This window comes from Scomber scombrus, chromosome 1, assembly GCF_963691925.1.
Source record: "Scomber scombrus chromosome 1, fScoSco1.1, whole genome shotgun sequence".
NCBI classification, from domain to species: Eukaryota; Metazoa; Chordata; class Actinopteri; order Scombriformes; family Scombridae; genus Scomber; species Scomber scombrus.
The window spans coordinates 17067580-17088719 of record NC_084970.1 but is presented as its reverse complement, the minus strand read 5'-3'; the positions used below and the strand labels follow the sequence as shown (position 1 = coordinate 17088719).

At 38.2% G+C, this 21140-nt stretch overlaps 1 protein-coding gene across 1 annotated transcript in view; it reads right to left on the bottom strand.

Moving 5' to 3' along the window:
- kiaa1549lb (KIAA1549-like b) overlaps nucleotides 1–21140 on the bottom strand; it is a 63834-nt gene that overhangs the window by 41949 nt on the left and 745 nt on the right. The window lies entirely within an intron of this gene.

Below are 21140 nucleotides of genomic sequence, written 5' to 3'. Positions count from 1 at the left end.
ATGTATTGCAGCATAGGAGCATATGTATTGCAGATATTCTCACTGTTTTTTGTCTGTGTATGGAGGCATCATGTCTGTGCAGAGCTGGAGGAGGGGGGTGGCAGTGATGCCAGGCACTGCTGAGTTGACAGTACAGATTGGGGAGGGGGATGTCACACATACCCAGTGCTATGCTTTTCGTTTTCATCCTGTTGCAAACAGCACAGCAGGATGCGACACGCATCAGCTGTCTGGAACGCAGTCCAGCAAACACTTAACCTTGCAACCACGCAGAAATGTGGACATGGCATTACCTGAAATGTTAATTCATGAATTAATTCACTCATTCATTACTTCCAACAAGGAGGTTATGTTTTTGATCCTGCTCGATTTATTATCTGTTAGTTGACGTTACTGCAAGTTAGGCAAAGGAACACATCATTCGTTTGTGGTGTGGATCCAGGACTTGTTTAAAGCTAGACTATTAATTTTGAAAGAAACAACACTGTTCATCCTACAAATAAAAAGTTGAATTCATAAGTACAGTAACAAATCATTGCTCAGTTCAACAGACACAGGGGTAAGTACAGTAAGTCTCTTATATTTCTACTGTCACACTACATTTTAGCATTCATTATTATCTTTTAATTGTCTTTTGTGAACACAGTTGGCCCTGTACACCAAATATTACACTGATTCGCTTATTTCGGACAAGAAAAATATTAATATATATTTCTAACAATGAAATTGTAATGTAGGGAATTAATATACACGAATGAAACAAATCTGACATACGTACCTAAAAAATGTCCAAACATTTTGTATTACTTAAAACAATATCTAAAAGATTATGCAACACTGATGGGTGATGAGCACGTTCTAGTTCATAAATCTGTTTTCTGGGTTGTGTAACTACAGCACCGCCAAAAGTGCACATCTAACAATTATGGCATCAAAGTTTGTTTTTGATTTTAACATTTTCATCAATCATGTTAAGAATGCAACAGCCTTCCAGCACCAGCTGTCTCTCTCTTTCATTGTTGAAAGGACACTGAAAATAAATCCTTAGAGGAAAAAGCAGTCAGCATAAACTGACTCAGGGGAAGCTGGAAATCCTCGCCACCTTTTCTGTCTCTCTGTGTTTTGCTCTCTCACTCTCTCTACTGACAGTAAGGTTCTTCGTCTTTTTCAGCCTGGTGTGTCGACATACTGACTTCTGTCCTAATGCAGTTCCGGATGCTGCAGTCATGGCTATCTCTGTCCACTCCTATTACTGCTCGCTAAGGCTGTCCTCTACTGTCCTTGTTGCTCTGGTTCACCTGACTCATTAAGAGCTGACTGATATGATGTTATATGCCGTGAAATAACCTAACACTAAGTAATACATTCATTTCGTCTTGTATCAGTATGCCTCTGTATGGTACATTAGGATAATGTTTGTATCAAGTGTCTCTTAAGGTTTTTACTGCAGGCACTGGATCAGTAAAGCACACAGAAAGCCATTATTCAGTGCTTTCAGCAAGCTTTTTGGAAGGTGACAGGGGACACATTCTCTCCACTCTCACATGAGCGATCATATATCTGCTGGATCAAACTCTCATGGTGAAAATGGAGGAATAGCTGCCAAAATGAATTGATTTCTGAGCCTCATTATGTAAATCTAGGAGAATCTAGGTGCAGTAAGAGCCTGGAAAAAGAAAAATATGGACAGCCTTCTACTGAACAAAACTACTCCAAAAAATGTCCTGCACGTATGCTGTTATGCTGCATTATGATAAAGATCTAAAACAGTACAAAAGGCTTCTAGAATACTGTAAAATGTTTGATGCGTGCAGTGATAGTCAAATGCCTTAATGTAAAACATTTTGTCTTGACCAAAGATTGAGATAGAGCTTTCACTCCTGTCTCCGCTACTAATGAATGGCCACAATGAATAACTTATAACACTTGAGCAAGTCCTTTAGATTTAATTTCCTTACCGTGTTCTTTACTTTTTACACTTGTTGAAGTTATAGCACATAAACATTAAGCAACATTGATTAAATGCTGTCCTCTAACTGTCCCCAACTCATTGTTCTTTAAATGCTCACTAAAGTGCTGACTATTGTGCAAGTTAAATGTTCCATGGGTAAATATACTCAAAAAGCTGTCTGAAATAACCATTATTTAATGAATGGTTTAACAGTGAAATTGATACTGAGCTCAACCATAATGATATATTAATGATGTCATCAGTGTAGGAGTCTGTGTATGTGTGTTTGAATGAGAGTACATTTTCCAATTACTTATCTGAAGATGTGGCCCCAATAAAAAACAATCACAATAACAACTATGATATCTGCAGCAGTAGTCAAAGGTGACCTATTATGCCAATTTCAAGCTATATTTTTTATTTTTGGACTCCACTACAGTAGATCTGCGTGATTTACAGTTCAAAAAGCTCATTATTTATCGTATACTGGCCCTTTAGGAGTTCTTCATATGAAAGAAACAAGGGTGCAATAACCCTCTACACTTGATACTCCACCACTTTCTGCTGAAAGATAGGCTACTTTAAAGCACACCAAATAAATTTAGCTAATATTTGTCACTTTGTTATAAGTTGTTCTGAAGTGGTGAAGCATTACTATGCAGCGCTACTAATAATATTAACAATGGCTGTTTTATTCAAGTGTCCAAGTAAGCTGTGACAGTGAGTCAGCATGAACAATACCTGGGACCTGTACTACAAAGCAACTTTAACTCAGTCTGGCTCTCTTTGGATGAGCTTGTTTCAGTGAGCCTAACATTGGAAATCCTGGATAATGGGATTATGAATCATGAAACATCCACATTTTCAGCTATCACTCTGGGGATACAATCAACTTTGAACAATTAAAATGTACCTAAAATCATTATTGTGTTTAGTGTTGTAAACAATCTTTTCTGTTATTTAGAAGCTCTGATTTAAAACCAGAGTGGAAATTGAACACCTGGAACTATAAAATGTTTCTACTGACCTATAAAAACAAACAAATATTGCTCTTTTCACTTGTCACTTTCTCTGGATCCTGTAGGAATGATGACTCCTTTTTCGCCAGCTATCTGATTAGTCAGTGATTGGGGTGTTGACAGGTTGTGATAAAATCCTCTAAAGTTAACCTGCTCCGGAGCAAGTTAGCTGTTCAGTAGAAGTTACCATGGAGATTTATCTCAGTTAAAAGTGAGCCACCTTCATAATAGCAGAAAACCTAAGGTAAACTAACCTGCTAATCTAATTTTGTAGTACAGGCCCCAGGACTCTGAAACCAAAGCAGCTTAATAAAATTCTTATTAACACCTGTGCTTTTCCTTATGACATGTAAATATATATTTATTCCAGTAAACCATTTGAGTAAGCCAGTGTGAACAATACCAGGGCCATGGAAGTGATTAATCTAAATGGAATGCAGTTGTTATTACTGTTTCCATCTATGCTTTGCCTGCAATTACATTCCAACATGTCTGTTTTCCGCAACATTCTAATAAATATAGAAATCTATTTTTTGAGTTAGAAATAGACTGGTTAGGTTCTATGGAAACTGAGTCAATTTCATCACAAAATAAAACTTGGAATCCACTAACCATTACATATGAATGGTATATAAAAATGTAAGAATATTTCAGGGTGGAATATTACTTTGATGCATGAAGTGATCAGATAAACCTTTCTGGGTCAGACAGGATGACTGGAAGTGAGAGAGCTCAGCAGGATTCTGCAGGCAATCGCAGTCCCATTAAAACCACCAAAAAGAAGTCATCTTTCACTTCACCACCAAGCCCAGAGGCAACACTGGCCTATGAACTGTCAAGGATGAAGAGAGCAGACAGAGCATGTGCCAGAGGCAGAGATAAAAGTAAAGGTAAATACACATAGTGAAATGCAATGGAGGCATCACACAAATGAAATAACACTACATTTAGATTTTTATTTTTTTTTATTGTTATCTGAACCGTTTTATTATTTAGATTAACGCACATTACTGTGTGTTTTGCATATTTTAAGATTTCTGGGGCAAAATGTATAAAGCTCCATGTATATTTAGGTGTACAAATCTACGACGTATGATCTAATCTATATAAACGGGAAGCAAGCATATGCTGTCTTTTCATCAGCTTTATAAAATCCTGCGTACGTCTGTTCCCACATGTTTTTTCCTCATACATCTCTATCATCTTGAAATTGTGCACCACAGCCATCAGCTGCCCCAACACATGCACATGTCCTTACCAACCATGTCCAACAGTCACAAAAACAAATGATAAATTCTATCAATAATGTTGCTATGGAACTAGGGGATAGAGAGATAGGGTATAAAATGGTGCATGTTATGGTTTAAATTCCACTAAATGGAAAAATATCAAAGGTCAGCAATAAATCACATCTTACCAAAAAGTCACCCAGCTTGAAGTCTCCTCCCCACACAGGTTTGAGACAATTTAAATGAATCGTGGTTTGGCACAGGCCATTTGGCAACCATATTTGTTAACATCACTTACGCATCACAAATGATCTGGACATTGATGAAGTGAAAATGTTTCCGTAAACAAATTCATCCTCCCAAGGCGCTCTAATTGCAACATGTGTGCAGCCGATCACATTTGGGAAACCGGACATTGTTGTAAATTGCATTTTGATGTTGCTCTGCTCAGTTGCTGTGTAAGGGAACCTAATATATCCATTACTCAAAGAAATTATGCAAACTGACACCATGGGCATGACCCAGCTCAGGGCAGACTGGAATATCCCTGATCTGTCCACAAGCTCCCGCTGAAACGTCCTCGTCGCCAAACACCTGATTGTTGTAAACACCATGGACACCACCCCATCCATCTACACCAACCCCGTAGATAGATGGGGATGGCACAGTTTCTCTGAAAGTGCCATTCCAACACAGGGCCCAGTTCAGCATGTAATTCCAAGAGAACAGCTCTTAGAAATATCAAGTGGCGTATTAGTAAGTCATCCTTATGGCCAAAAAATCAGTACAGTCTCTGAAGATTCATTCTCTCCTAAATTGCTAATAGCAATATCTTTCAGCAATGCCAAAGCAGCCATTGTATCATTTGGCACAGCCATTTTGCACAGCTACAGCCTTTATATAGTGAAGTTTTAACAACCTGTTCATTGGTCACACCTGAAGGTGTAGGTTATGGTTACTCCCTAATAATAGAACTAAATTATATATATTATCTTAAATATCATATCAGATACATATATATAAAGATAAAGAATATGGATTGGATTTTGTCTGGCATAGGCACCTTTATTAAGCAGTAGACAGACAGGAAACATGGGAGAGAAAGGGGGGTGTGACATGCAGCAAAGGACCTCCGACCAGGATTCGAATCGGGGTCAGCTGCGTATATGGCATGCGCTCCAACCACTCGACCACCTGTGCGCCCAGATTGGGTTTTTATACATTCTGAAACCTCCGTGGAAAGAGGTGTAAGTACACTTTTTTGTGTACACACGGTTATACATTTGGCCCCTGATCTTACCCACATTGCCAGCTAACAAATCTCCAAACAAGGTTAATAATATGGAGACATATCAAACAAATCTGCAAAAATATTACAATCATCACTGCCTCTTCAAATAACTTATTGTTCTTCTAAAGACTCACACGCACACACACACACACTGTTTATGTACTGTACTGTATGTGTATCAGACAGAAACAGAGCAAGAGGAGGGACTGCACTAAACTGGAGCTCACGGCCATCTCCTGGGGCTGTGCATATCAGAGCAGGTAGGGGACAAGTGTAGGAGTTTAGCTTCATGCTGGGACTGAGATGGGCCTGGGGATTATGGCAAACATTTGACATGGCAGGCTGGTGGGTGTGAAATGAAAGGTATGGGTCAAGGGAGGGCAACAGATAACGATGCAGCAGCTGATGAGACTACATACTGGGTAAATATGAACATGAAGATCTCACATCCAATTTGAATCACAAATAGCAGTAGACACATGCTGGACGTCAGAACGAAGATCAGTTCTGGTTTTGTAAACAAATGATTACCAGTGTTTTTACTTCACCACAATGAAGTTGTGTTATTTGATACTGACCAATGCTGTCAAAGATATCATAACAGTTGTTATTTATGCTGCAGCTGTTTCAGTATTGGATCAGTGTGTATGATTATATGCTCAACCTTAATTAGAAAAGTATGGGCCAACAGTATTTTCAGAAATCAGTACTCCGCTGAGAGAGGTTCATTACACAATGACAACAATATCAATTCCAAATGTACAAACATTTCTCATCATGTTCACATCTGTTCTTGTTCTTTAGGAAGAGACTCTGTTACAGTCAGTGTGAAATTATTATCTCAGGATTGAGTGTGAAAGGGTTGAAATTAAGACAAAAGCAGGGTGAAGTATTAAGCAACCCTTCAAGATGTCTCCAGTTTTTGAAGCCATGCCATCCGGAAATTACGTAGAGCCACAAATTAAGTTTCAATAAATCAACAGAATACATTCCCAAACGAAGCTTGTCCCTGCAGAGTGCACTCAGTGAGAAGTGAGGCCTGCAGTCTGCTACTCAAAAGCTTGTCACATCACAGAGCTGTGGGCAGAACTGTGTGAAGTAATGACTTGGTCACCTGTGAGAGTCTGAGCTTAAAAAAAAAGATTCCTTGAGAGAGCTCTGGTTTCATTGTTAGGAGATCACATGTTTCATCTAATTGGGCCCTTAGAGAGACTTCAGAGGAAGTCAAAGCTCATCCTGCCAAGTCACAGATTGTTGAAATTACCTACTGATTCCTATATGTCCTGCACTAAACTCTTTTGTACTGTTAACCCTGTAGTAACAAAGGTGTACATAGCACTTTTTATTTTGCTATTATTGTTAAATTAAGTGACTTTTTTAACATAATTATCTCCAGCTATTCATGAAAATTCAAATTACATTATCCCAAAATCGCTCTGTGTTTGATTACTCTGTGGAGCATTAAGAAGGATACGAGCTGACAAGCAATAAGTAATAATTAATGAATAAACATCAACAGCTTATAAGCTGTTGACGAGAACAATGGTTTTCTTCCTGTTTGCCTCAGTAGATTTCCCACAAAATCCAAACCCCCAAAGAACATAATTTAAAATGCAGGCAGCCAAAAACCTCTTAATGGTCTCAATTTTTATGGTAATAGCACTAATTTACCCAAATCAATTCACTAATAAGTTATTCATGTTAAATTTACACAAATAGAATCTTGCATCTCTAGTTCTTACGCCATTGTCATTAAGGCATTTATTTTACATTGTTGAATAAAGATTCCAGTTCTGTCACTGCAATACATCATTTATGCCCTCTATGCCACGCCAAATGACCTCTCAGGTGTATTAACATAACCATGATGCAAAAGAAGACAATTAAGTGACATAACAAAGGTATATTGCAGCAGTTGTCCACATATTTTCCACAAGAGCCAAAATAATAAGAAACCTTTTTACACTTGACCTTGATCACAGAGTCAGGAGCCGCTCAACCAAATTATGGTTTTACTTTCATGTTTTTTGCATGATGTGATTGATTTTTACAGGTCAGGAGGCTTGAATCTATACAGTATTATAATATATACAAACAGGATAATACATTTAAATGGCTCCCATGACCATCTAACAAGCTCCTGAGAGCTCCCAACCAAGAGTCTAAGCAGATGTACAGACTCCTGACTCTGACCGTATTTATTGGCAACGGTGCAGCAGAGGTTAGCCGACGCATGAGGAGGATGGAGGGGAAGAGGACAATGAGGGATAACAAGGTGGGATAAGCCTGTTAAGCTTCCAGGATCCCTTCCGAAATCCACACTCCAGTTGAGCATAATGTCTGTAATACAATCACAATGCCCTGTAATCTGGGGTCAGTCCATGCTGCAAGGCACAAACTAACCTGTTTTTGGTATTGGAAGGATTTGGGGGAATTTTTGAAGATGATTTTTTTGAAAGAATTTTGGAAATCCTTCCTCAAATAAGTGTTTGCAAATGTTTTTAATGGATAACATAAATTAGGATATATACCGAAAAGCAAAAATGTGCTGAGATGAAAGAATTATTCAAGTAACAGATCAGATCCACAATAATATACACAGATTACATTTTACATAATTGATTAATCATTCAAGTCATTTTTTAAAGCATTTTAAATTGCAGCTGCTCAAATGGGAATATTTGTTGGTTTTCTTAGTCTTAGGTTAACTGAATAATCTTCATGTGTATTTCTGGTTGGACAAAAAAACAGAACTCTGGGAAATTATGATGGATGTGATGCATTTTTCACATTTTTGTGCTATTTTATAGTCTGTCAGTATCACCAATAATGAACATCACTTTATCTGTACCCTTAGCATCTCTGGAGGTTCACTGACCCCCGCACTGGGAGCAATTATTCACAATAATGACTACTGGTTAAGTGTTGGTGAGTCAGTGAGAAAAATGAAAATGACTTCAACACAAGATGCGGTCTCCACTAAGGTATTTCTTGTACTGCTACTTTTCTGACAGCAAAAGAAACACTTTACACAACACATATTCAGGCACATTCGAAGGAAACACAGAGAACAAGAACAGAGGAAAAATCTTTCAGACCAGATCTTTCAGGTGAGAACAAAAACAAGACATGACTGCAGTTTAAGAAAGCTGAACTGCAGGTCAAACAACACATGTTTGAACTACAGTGCTGGCACTGTTCATGCCTCACATCATAGTGATCATACATTCGACCTTGACACTCCACACAGCCGAAGCAAACAGAGATCACCACCGATTCCAGCAGGCAGCATGATGGATGAGCTCTCAAAAGAAAAGCCTCGGCTGCATCCTTAATTCACCCCAACAGAACAGAGCCGACGGTGCTCTGTCACGCTGTAGCTAATGCCGTGATGTCAGCCATCCTCCTATAATATCTTTAATGAGGTTATAAATAGTGATAAACAAGTCTCATTTTACAAATATTCATACAAGGACGGTGGCATGTGAGAAGATCTGCATCATGCTAAGGAATAATAGATACACTGTGACACTTTATCTTATCTGTTTAAATGACCATACCAGTGTTTTTATTTACTATAAATATGCATTACTGCTGACAATCTTCAAATCATGTTACAACATTTTTTTATTTTTTTTTTACATTTGTGATTTTCCTGCCCTCCAGCCCACTTTTGGTTTATCTAGTATATTTCACGATGATGTGAATATAATCAAAACAAAGTCAGTTTTACACCTACGGTTAGTTAGGTTACTCTATTGTTGCATTGTTTTGTAGTTGTAATGGCATGAACTAGCACTTCTTTTTCTTTTTTGCTCCATTTTTTAAAGCGTGGAGATATGATTTATGAAGTCATTATATAAAGAGTCTGTCTGAGTAAAAAAAAAAGAAAAAGGCAAACATCTGATTAAGCAAGTTAATTATGAGAGCAGTTAAGAAATCAAAGAAGTCATAGAGGACTCACAGTTAACAGTTATGTAGGATGTAAGTCGACAAACCCTGAGTTTTCAAAGGCCATCTTACATAAGTGAATTAAGAATTTAGATAAGATAAAGAAGGTTTTGTTAGAAAGCAGTGCCAGAGGTGGGACCTTATGGTTAGTAAAGAACCAAAGGCTCAGTAGAAAATGAAAAGAGATTTTCCTTGTGTTAATGTTTCTAACATCCCGACCGAATAGTGTACTGTGATGGCAACTGTTGTTGGCAAAAAAATTTTGGCAGAAGCTACACAAAAACTGAATTGAATTGCGATATTTCTTTTTTAAAATATCTTTTAAACAGACCTGGGTAACTGTGTAATCCATGTTCATACAGAAAAAAAGTGCATATATGTAAATCCTTACAATGCTTTTTTGTGATCTTTTTGTGATATTATAACACTGGGTGACACAACATCAGCAAGTGTTTTGAATTTCAATTAAAGGCCCCTATGAAGCAGACAGCTCAGCAGCTTAAAAACTGTTTTTGTCCGTGAAGGTGCAGCTAAGGGGAAGGAGGGCAGAACTAAACACATATTTCTTGTTCAACTCACACTTTGTGGTCATTCACTTCATCTATGAAATTAAAATTGTCATTAAAACAAGAATATAAGAGGATTACATATTGGACTTTTTAAAATAATTCCCCACCCTAAAATTGTATATTTTAAGTGGGGTCCCTATGATGACCATCCAAGGGATGTAACATGTGTTCTTTTCAAAGAGCTTAAAGCATTTTGACATGCATCACAAAGAACCCAAAATAAAATAGCTGTCTTTAAATGACAGGTTTGAAAGGAGAGTCTCTTTGTGTGAGGATTTAAATGGAATGAAAACATCAGCTGCCGGTAGAAAAATCTTAAATCTTCCAATAGACACCTCCTCTGTGCCACCCTGGGGTGAACAATAACACCACGTCAGCACTTGAAGTCTCACAGTGCACAAATATAAATTGGGACACAAGGCTCAACATATTATTCAGTGAGTTTTTCTCACATTGTCAGAAAATGTTGCTTTTAGAGACTATTAATGAAAAAAGAATGAAAGCAAAAAAGAGAGAAATCTGACTTGTTCACCTCAAAGTAGTGAACTGATTAGAGCAGTACCCAACTCAGAATATTGTCAGTCCGATCAGATTTAGCTGTCCAACATGATTATTCAAAACATTTCACCCCCCCCCCCCCTTTTTTTAAACTATCTGGCAATCAGAAAATCCATTGGCATGAGTTTCTTAGTGATGATTTTGGCCTTACTAACACAGTCAAATGCAACAGAGCCATGCAATATATTTTGAGCATTTAAAAATCAATAAAAGACAGCTGCATATGACGCAAGATTTGAATTGCTGCATGGATTGGGCTACCATATAGGTTTGCCAGAATAATGAGACAGGCAGCATGTATTTCTGTTTAAATCAAGCTTTATTTCGCTTTAACGATTAAAAACAAATTTGTAAATGATTAAAGAAATAAAACATTTTAAAATAAATTCACAGCATTGCCCGCTATGAAATGACTGACCTTGCTTCTTCAACAGGATAAGCCTCCTTCTTTATTTCTTTAAACATATAAATATAATTAATAAATATGAATGTATTAATTAATTAGAAAAGGATAGACTTATTAGGGGACTGTATTTCTATTTGAACATAAACTAAATAAATCTTCAGTGTAAATGAATAAACAAATTGGACACTTGAAAATGTTATGCCTGTCTATTTTTGTAAGCTTATATCTGTTTTACCTGGTATTGTAATGCACACCGACTGCTCAACTTGAAAAATCTAAGTCAACTGAAGGGTCTCTGACAGATTATTTGATTCATAGACTCAGAGTCTAACAGAGTCAGCCCTAGAACTGATTATACTAGACACTATCCAAGAAGTAGGTGGACGAATAACGCAAACTCTTGAAAAGTGTCAGAGTTCAGATGGAACCATCTGCTATGTCCTCTATTCATATTTCTTGGCAGAAAATTCATATTTTTCTCACAAAGGCTTACCGGCCCTCAATTTGATTTTTAACCAAGATTATATATTAATTTACAGTAGCCCGCTGTAGTGCTGCAGATTTCTTCCAGAAGTTAAATGGCAGCAGGACAGATACTATTAAGAGGATGAACGTCCCCATGGGAACCATCTTTTCACGAACGGTTCACTTAGGTGGGATATGAAGCCTCCTCAGGTTTCTTTCAGAACTGAATATAGGACAGATCACTATCTATCAAAATTGGTAAATCTTTCCAATGTGCATTTACAGTGACATGAAGTGTAGGCATAGAGACAGAAGTAATAATTTGTTCTTCTCCCCTGTTTTTTTAGTCTGTCTTTGAGGAAATAGACTAGGAGGAATAATTTGATTTTGTGATTTTTTTCTTTATTGTTTTTTATTTGTTATATCTTTGTTTTAATATCCACTGTGTTATGTTTGTCTTTTTAAGGTGCATTTATAAAGTGTCTGTTGTGACTCTTCTAAAAGCCTCCTCTTTTTTTTCTTTCTACCTTCGAGTGAAGGATATAAAGTTTTCCTTTCAATCACTTTGAATGTGCCACTACCTCCAAAGACCATGTTACTCTTCATATCATCACTAAGCTGCTCTTCTTTGTCTTCTTTCTTTACAGACTTAGTTATTGTATTGGATATTGTGTCATTCTTCTGATTTTAACTTATGCACTCCTATATACCCACTTTAACAATGCTCAGTACGCACAGCTTAATGTGTGCCATCCACCTCTCTTAATGATGTCTGCTGTGAAGGAGATGCGTTTCTCCTTGGTGACAATATCATTACTGAGATGTACTGTATGTTTACCATGAGGTACCATGACCTAATCCTCAGACGTGCCCCTGACCTTCAGTAGCCACAGGCAACAACGCACACACACACACACACACACACACACACACACACACACACACACACACACACACACACACACACACACACACACACACACACACACACACACACACACACACACACACACACACACACACACACACACACACACACAGTAACACTGCAGTAAAACTGTTTGTTTGTGGTTGGAAGATGAAAAGCAGAAATATCTGTTGCTGTAATTTAATTGCTGAGCTCTAGGGCTCCTGTGCAACGTATCAGGTCTTGTATTTCAGCTTCAAAAACACTGACGCAACATACTGGATATTAAGAAACAAACTGAACATCCAATAAATCCATAATTCAAAAATAATGTTGCCTCCCTGCAAGTGCTGAGAGTGGCAAGTTCTGCCAGTGCCCCCCCCCCCCAGGCAATATTCAAATGATGGTAACTATGCCTGTCTCTAAGGACAGGCTAATAAGATGCCCAGCGACAATGAAATGAAACAAATTCTGTAGATCACATGGACATTTATTACAGTTGTGTATGAGATTGGAGCATGAATAACATGAGTTTGTTTGTGTATGTGTGTAGTTCGCCAGAGGCAGCAGAGCAACACACTGAGATTATCCCAGAAATGAACTGGCCTGTGGGGAGCAGCAGCCCATCTGATTTTCAGACTTAAAGGGTGACTTCAGAGCACTAAGCAAGAACATAAATCAAACAAATGCTACATGCAGTAGATTTATGAATGTGCATAGGAGTGAGTGCTTTTCAATACGTGATGTGTGTGTGTGTAGCTGCAGGGAAATGTTCCCTCTCAGTGCTGTCCATGATTGACAGTGCATGACATATTTTAAGGTTTTACATTCATTTCTATGCATTCAAATTTAATTATAATTCAGTTTGTTAAAGTCATTTCAGTTACCTCCAAATGATGTAATAAGACAGGGAATAAGCCAATCTTCTGTTGGGAGAACTTTTTACGAAGCCTTAAGAAAGTGTGATAACTGATTATTTGAATTAAAAAACTGTTGAACACTTCCTTTAATGCTCTCTTAGTTCAGCTTATCCTTCTCCAGTGCTCTTGATGCTTCACTGACGCTGTCATCTTTGCAGCAAGTAGGCTGCCTCCACTCTCAACCTGCTCACCAAAGCTAGAAATCAGAGAGCGAGTCCTTGAATCTGTGATGTCACTGGGATTTAAAATCAAACGCTCTGTTATGCAACATGAGTGGGACGCTGATGTTTCAGAGGCATAAAATACCACAGTCAACCTTTCTCAGCTTTAAACTAGGGTCGCTACTTGGGGTCACTCATTCATATGAGGGCTAGATGATATGGCTTTAATTAACATTACATCATATTTGATAAATATAATGTAAATAATACATTACATCATAAATGAGAATATTTCTATATATTTTCTATGATATAGCAATATCACTATATGGCAGAAACTGATGGTCAATGCAATTAACGTTTTTACACCGTTATGTTTTACATCAGAAAATTGTTTTCATTTTTGTATGATTTGCATGGAGTAATTAATTGAACAACATAATTCTGCAAAAAAATTACATGTTATAATCATAATATCACAAAGCAATTGTGTACATTGACAAATGATGATACTGAATTATCCCAGGACCTAATTTCTTCATAATCCAATTAGAGTACACAAATCTCATACAGTATAAAGTCACCAGTTACCACCTGCCCAGCATTAAAAGGCAGACAGACAGACAATTGGATGCATGTCTGTCAGCTCTGTGGCATTGTTATGCTAGTGCTCAAAAAACAATGAATGCAGCTTTAACTTTCATTTCACTGCAGCATATTGACTCTATCCCAGAGAAAAATAAGATTCAGGAATAGCTAGTATTTATGCACAAGCATACTCACACTGCTGCTAAATTGCTAAGCATGCAACCTTTTGAGAGCTCAGTGCAATGAATGTGTTTGTATGTTTTAGTGATCTTACATTCCCTCATTCAGCAGTGGAGAGGGATTAGCTGAGACGCCAAAGTCCACAGAGGCATATGTGTGAAAAGGCAAAGCCAACAGCTACCCTTAGCATTACACTTGGCATTGCCATTTGCAACAATAATGGGCAAAAATTAAATACGATAGAATGACAGTGACACCATTAAATGTGACTGATGACCCCATCTGCGCAGAGGCAAATCTCCCCCTCTCTGTCCATCTGTCTTTTTCATTTAAGCATACCACAGATCTAAATCCTGGTTCTTCCATATCTTTCACTTTTATCATTTCTCATGAAATCACTCACAGTTACAAAGAAAGAGTTCAGTCAATCAAACATGACCAAAACTACCAATGCCATCAGAGTCAAGGCTCATCTTTGGCTCTACGCCTAGAAATTACACATAGGAAGAAGTTCTATTAAAATAAACATCTGGATTTCCTCTCTTGTGGGGTTTTCCCTGATGATATTACTTAAAGTGATGGTCCGGCGTAATTTTGACCTATAGCATCATATGCACCATTACGTCTATCTAAACACCGCCTCAGCCCTTTTTTTTCATCTGGTCGCAAATTAGTGGAGTTAGAGCCATCAGCCAAATTGCTTAGTACAGGCACTAATGGACCCAAAAGTGTATCTCGTAAATTACTCCACTTATAATGCCTGGATTGTTATCAAACTTCTAGAGTAGTACAAATAGGGTCTTTACTCATAAATCGATGCATTGGAAAGTTTGTAAGTACACCAGGAGTTTATTAAAATAACACTTACCTGATGGCTTTTACTCTGCTGCTACTGCTAAAGCTGTAAACATCGTCGAAATCTCATGTGGTCGTGCGAGATCACGCACAGAGCACATCTATACAGTATATATATATATAGATACAACTGTATGGCATGTTGTCCTATCCTTATACTCACGTTGATGTATTCTGCTGTACTCTGCTTCTTGCTCCTTCTTCACTACTATTACTGGTCTCTTCCGGCAATAGATGTGCTCTGTGCGGGATCTCGCGCGACCACACAGGATTTCAGTGATCGCGCAAGATTTCAACGATGTTTACAGCTTTAGCAGTAGAAGCAGAGTAAAAGCCATCAGGTAAGTGTTATTTTAATAAACTCCTGGTGTACTTACACACTTTCCAATGCATCGATTTATGAGTAAAGACCCTATTTGTACTACTGTAGAAGTTTGATAACAATTCAGGCATTAATAGTGGATAAATAGTGGAGTAATTTACGAGATACACTTTTGGGTCCATTAGCGCCTGTACTAAGCAATTCGGCTGATGGCTCTAACTCCACTAATTTGCGACCAAATGAAAAAAAAGGGCTGAGGCGGTGTTTAGATAGACGTAATGGTGCATATGACGCTAGGTCAAAATTACGCCGGACCATCGCTTTAAGCCTTTAGAGGAAATGTTAGGATAAATTGATATAGACCTAACTGTTTCAGTTTTCATAATCCTAAAGTCTTAAAATGGTTGCATACATGTACACACTAGGTTCACGGTAGCCAGTGATGAAACCACTGAAAGACAGAACAGATCCCCTGACACATCTTTATCATATTTTATTCACTAAGCTTGACTGCATGTTGATATAGTTTGAATCCTCTGAAGCCTGCATTAAAAACTGTGGTTCTACAGATGTGAGTGTTGTATGGAGGACCTGATAAAGAGATGCTACTGGTTGCAATATGGGAATGCATTTTTGGAGCTCAGCCTAAACTGGAAACTAAAAGTCAGGATATCTTATCATGGGCAGCTACTTCAAATTTTGACCTTCTTTTTCAAATCCGTCTCTTGCAGGTTCCCCCAACATCGCGGGAGTGCAACACTAAATCACTGCAGATCCTCTTTAAAGGTCAAACAAGTGGATTTCCATTTTCAAAAAACATCAAAGGGCAGGCAGTTTACATTGCTACCATTATTGAAAATACATTTTCAGTCTTTTTATGTTTGTTTACTTCTTGGTTGCTGGGTCAGTCACATTTGAGAGATAGATTGAAATAAGTGGTTTCTGAAGAGATGAGAATAACCATAAGAACAGGTCTGCAGCTGATGAATATTTTCATTGCTGTTTAATCTGCTGAATGCTAAAAGTGGCATCTTCAAATGTCTTGGGTATCGGACCCTTATCCTTGGATCCAATGACATTCAGTTTATTATCAAACAAGACTAAAAAAGCAGATAATCCTCACAATTGAAAGGCTGGAGGTAGGTGATATTTTAATTATGTCAAGCTACACTTTAGAACCAGAAATTCCTAGACAATCAGGCCAGTGGTCTACACATGCCCTCATGCTAAAATTTCCACACTGGTCCAGTGTTATGTGGTGTGATGAAGAGTGGCTTGCTGTGCGGAGCAGTGTGATGTATAATACAGTATGTCCCATTAAATCAGGCAGCCTGCTGTCCTTTTTCAAGTAGCAGCAGCAGCAGAGCCAAGGCTTTGTCTGCCATCAACTTGCACCAAACAGCCAAAACATAGACAGACAGGGGGGAGAGACGCAAGAACAGAGAGATACAAAGGTTCAGATACTGGAGGGAAACATTGAGATAGCTCAATAGCTCATAAAACACATACACACACACACACACAAAAACACACGCACACATACACACACCAACAAACAAAATATTCCCTGATTGCACTGAACTATACAAGGGATAATGCAAGGCAGATGGTCCACAATACTAATTAGAAGCCCTGTTTTCCTTTCTTATCATTACATCTGTGAGTGTTATAGGAGTGATGCCTGTTTGGTGTAAAACAGAGAAAGAGAAAAGTATGCAGACCTTCTGACTTTCTTTAAGATTTGACAGAAACAGATTAAAAAAACAACAACAACAACAATATTCTTAATTACTTGATAACAGTCAGAATCTGCCCGTTCATGTCAGGAACTGAAATGCTTGTATTAATGATGAAGAGAACACACACAGTCTCCCTGTTAAAACATCTGCATAACATGCAACAAAAAAAAACAATGAAAATCTGATGAAGGCATGAGTAGAATTTAAACGCGGCCTTAAAAATTCATCACTGTTTTTTGTGAATTGACTTTTCAATTTGATATCTGTCTGTTCACAGTGACAAATGTTTTATTATGACTGAGTGGTAATCAAAATGAGGATTTCTCTCATGATTTGAGACATGGCTAAAGCTCCACCTAAGCAAAGAACAATCTATCTTGGCTGCACGCACATGCACACGTACACGCACAACTCAAGCTTTTCTGACATGCTTACTCACAACATAATTAACTGCTGTACAGTAAATCACTGCAATGAGGCGAAACAAGGGAAATCATGCCTACTGTGTGCTACTAAACACCCAGAGCTGGTAGAGACAGGTCAGGTGTATGTTGTTGTTGTTGTTGTTGTTGTAATTTTTTTAATATAAGTTATTTTAACATTAACCATTGTGACAGCTTTGAAAGACAAGAAAATACACAAGAAGGAGCATGATTTTAAAAGCCACAGATAGTGTTGTGATGTGCAGCTCTCTGGTCAATTGATGCATGAAATCAGTCATTTTATGGGTAAAAGCCACAGACGCATTGCAAATAGGAAGCGGCTTTGAATCTTACAGTCATGCTTCTTTTCAATGAATTCCTAAGCAGAAAGTGATGACTGGCAACAGCTCAGGGATAACATCTCATTATACAGTGACAGGTCTGTGAGGTTAACCCCTGTCAAAACCAAGCTGACAGCACTCATAAGCGAAGGGAGGATTGTGGCAGTTGGAGTAAACAGAGCTAAAGTCAGGACAACATCATTTGATTGTGGAAGAACCTAGGTCTGCCCTATAATAGTCGAACAAACTGTGAAATGATGAGAAGAGTTTTCACTGGTTGATTATTTGTGTGTGGGGGGGGGGGCAAACAAATAAACAATAAAAAATGGCTGCAGCTCCCTCTGAACTTGACACAACTTATCCTCTCTTATTCTGTCCTTGCAGATGGGCATCAGCACTGTATGCCTTTTTACAAGCATAGCGGAAAACATGCATGTTAGGTAACACCTCGGAATGGACATCAGGTGGCGCTTTGGCAGCTCTGCGCTCCACCGATCCAATAACATTTGTATGTTGTGTGAAATCATACTGTGTTGAAATAAATTAAGAAAATGTTCAGTCTCCTTGTTGGTTGTTCCAGCACATTCAGAATCATTACCGCTTTTAACGTTAGCATTGTCATTAACAGGCGGCTCGCTTCATGCGTGCACTGGTAAACTATAGGCTATATATTTTACAGGTTCATTATTATGGTTTTGTATTTCTCTGTAATATAGCACAGTGTTAACAATGTAACTGATAACATATTTCCCAGCTCTGGAACTCAAACCATATTCTGACCCCCCCCCCCCCCACCAAAAAAAACAAAACAAACTTAAACAATTAAATTAATATCATAAAAAATGCAACGACTAATCAACTAATGCTTGAACTAATGACTACTACTCAAATAGGAAAAACTGTGGTCGGGGGCAGAAGTAGAAGGACAAAATAAGCCATCACTTAGTTCACTGATTCTGCGTGTCCTCAAGCTGCTGCTGTGCATAAACTGTGCACCCAGCTGGGTTAATAATAAGGCAAAAAAACAGAGAAGAAATCCTGCGAGTTAATCAAAGATCAATCTAACTGCATGAAAAATCTTTGCAGCGACATTACAAAACACTGTCCTCCACTATGCTGACAGTTGAGGGGTTTGATGGAGGAAACAGTTATTGTTGGACAAAAATTGGCGTTCCCATAGAAACCACATGTTGTACTGGTTCCACACATTAAGAGAGGAAGCGGCAAGTGGAGAGGAGAGAGAGGCTCACAGTGATTGAGGATGTGTTTCATTTAGGAAACCTTACAAACACTCGCACAAACACAGTGGCACTGTGTAAGAGCAGCCAACATGGCACTGAAAGTCAGTGCCAGACAGGAGATAACATGGAGGAGTAGTGTGATAGTACTGCTAATGTTGTGAATGGCGATTAATCATTTTGTTATCCAAAATAACAATAGAAAGAAATACAGTACATTATGTTCCACCACCTTGAAATTTATAATTATATTTCCCCTCACCATGCAGTCCAATATTTTGGACATAAACCCGGGGTGGGCGATGTAACAGTAGAGCTGAAATGATTGATCTTTTAATCAATGAGGAAAAATTAATCTAAACTATTTAGATAACTGATCAGGATAAATGTTGAGTATTCTCTGGTTCCAACTTGTTTATTGTTAGGACGCTTTTCCGTGTTTTATGTCAATTTAAACTGAATATCTTTGGGGTTGTTTTGGGCTGTTGCTCAAATAAAACAGGAAATGATGCACTTGGAATATGATGGGAATTTTACACTATTTTCTTAAATTTTGTCGACCAAAATAGTAGTTGATTAATCAAGAAAATAACCAGCCTTAAGATTAATTGCTGGAAAATCAATTGAGAAGGGTATGTCTGTTTTTGGTTCATCCAGTGCATTACTGGAAATAACTGACATTTAATATATTTATATAACTGTACACAAGGTCATGTTGTCCACCACTAACATTAACTAGACAACCTGAAACGCCCTTTTCCATAATCAAAGACATACTGTGATATATAGTCAATATCAGATGAAGGCTTTGTGGTCATCATATTTATTTTAATGACTGCATGGCTGAGTGAGCTTTAAACTGTAATCATTTTACTGGATAATACCATATATCAAGAGTGTCGTGAAAAGAGGTCCCCTTCTCCCTAATCTGCTGAATTACATCACAAATTAACAATTGACAGAGATGCAAATTGTTACTATAAGAATACCCAGAATTATTTGGGCACATTTTTCATTTTTCACACCAGTGGCACAAGTAAAAGACAGTGTACTGTAAACACTGTCAACCACTGTGAGAGACCACAGACTGGAACGTTCAATCCCAGTAAAGAGGTTCCTCAAGTAAAAGAGATACAGTGCACAGTTGAATACTACAAAAACTGCCTCTTTCACCAAATATGTACCTTATGGCTCAGGTGCTGCTGCTGCTACTGCTGGGCTCATGTGTTTAAGAATGGATGTTCTGACTGTGAGAAGGAGGAGGAGGACGAAGATGAGGAGGAGGAGGGAAGTAGGAGGAGACTCAGCTACTGTAGCAGTGCATCAGCAGAGGTGAGACCACAGCCACTACATCACAGTTCGCAGATTGTTAGAAACACACACTTAATACTTGCAAAAAAACAGATGGTTTTGGTCTGTTTGCAGACAACTGTCATATATAATCACAGATCAGATTTAGACTGAAGTGTTTGAAATCAATCCAGTACACATGTGGAGACTCATAATCTTTTACAGCTGAGTCTTTTCTTTAAGCATCCATGGCTGAAGGGCAACTATGTCGGCCAACCTTACCCCAGCTGCCTCTCATGCCGCCAGAGACAGATAAACTTACAGTGGGCTACAGTATGTGTGTCATTAGTGCTGACCCAGATGCTCTGAAACACTGACTGTCCTGTGAATGCACTGCATTACCAGAATAACTCCCTACAGCTCATTACACTACAAAAAAATAATATTTCATAACCTCAGTTGAGGAAATGCAAAATAAAAAAGGATGAAATGCAGAACAAAAGATGAGAAGTTAAGATGAGAGGCAAAGTTAAGGTTGAGGTAAGCTCATCATGAGTGCGGCTGCAGAGAAGAAAATCTGTGCAGTCCAGTCTGATCAGTGAGACAAAAGAGTTTGCTGGCTTCAGGCTCAAGTGGAAAGATTAGTAGGTAAGAGAGTTACATCACATGCAAGCAAACCCTGCAGTCCCCCAGTATCAACACCATCTTTCACTCTCACTCTCTCTTTCTCTCTCCCTC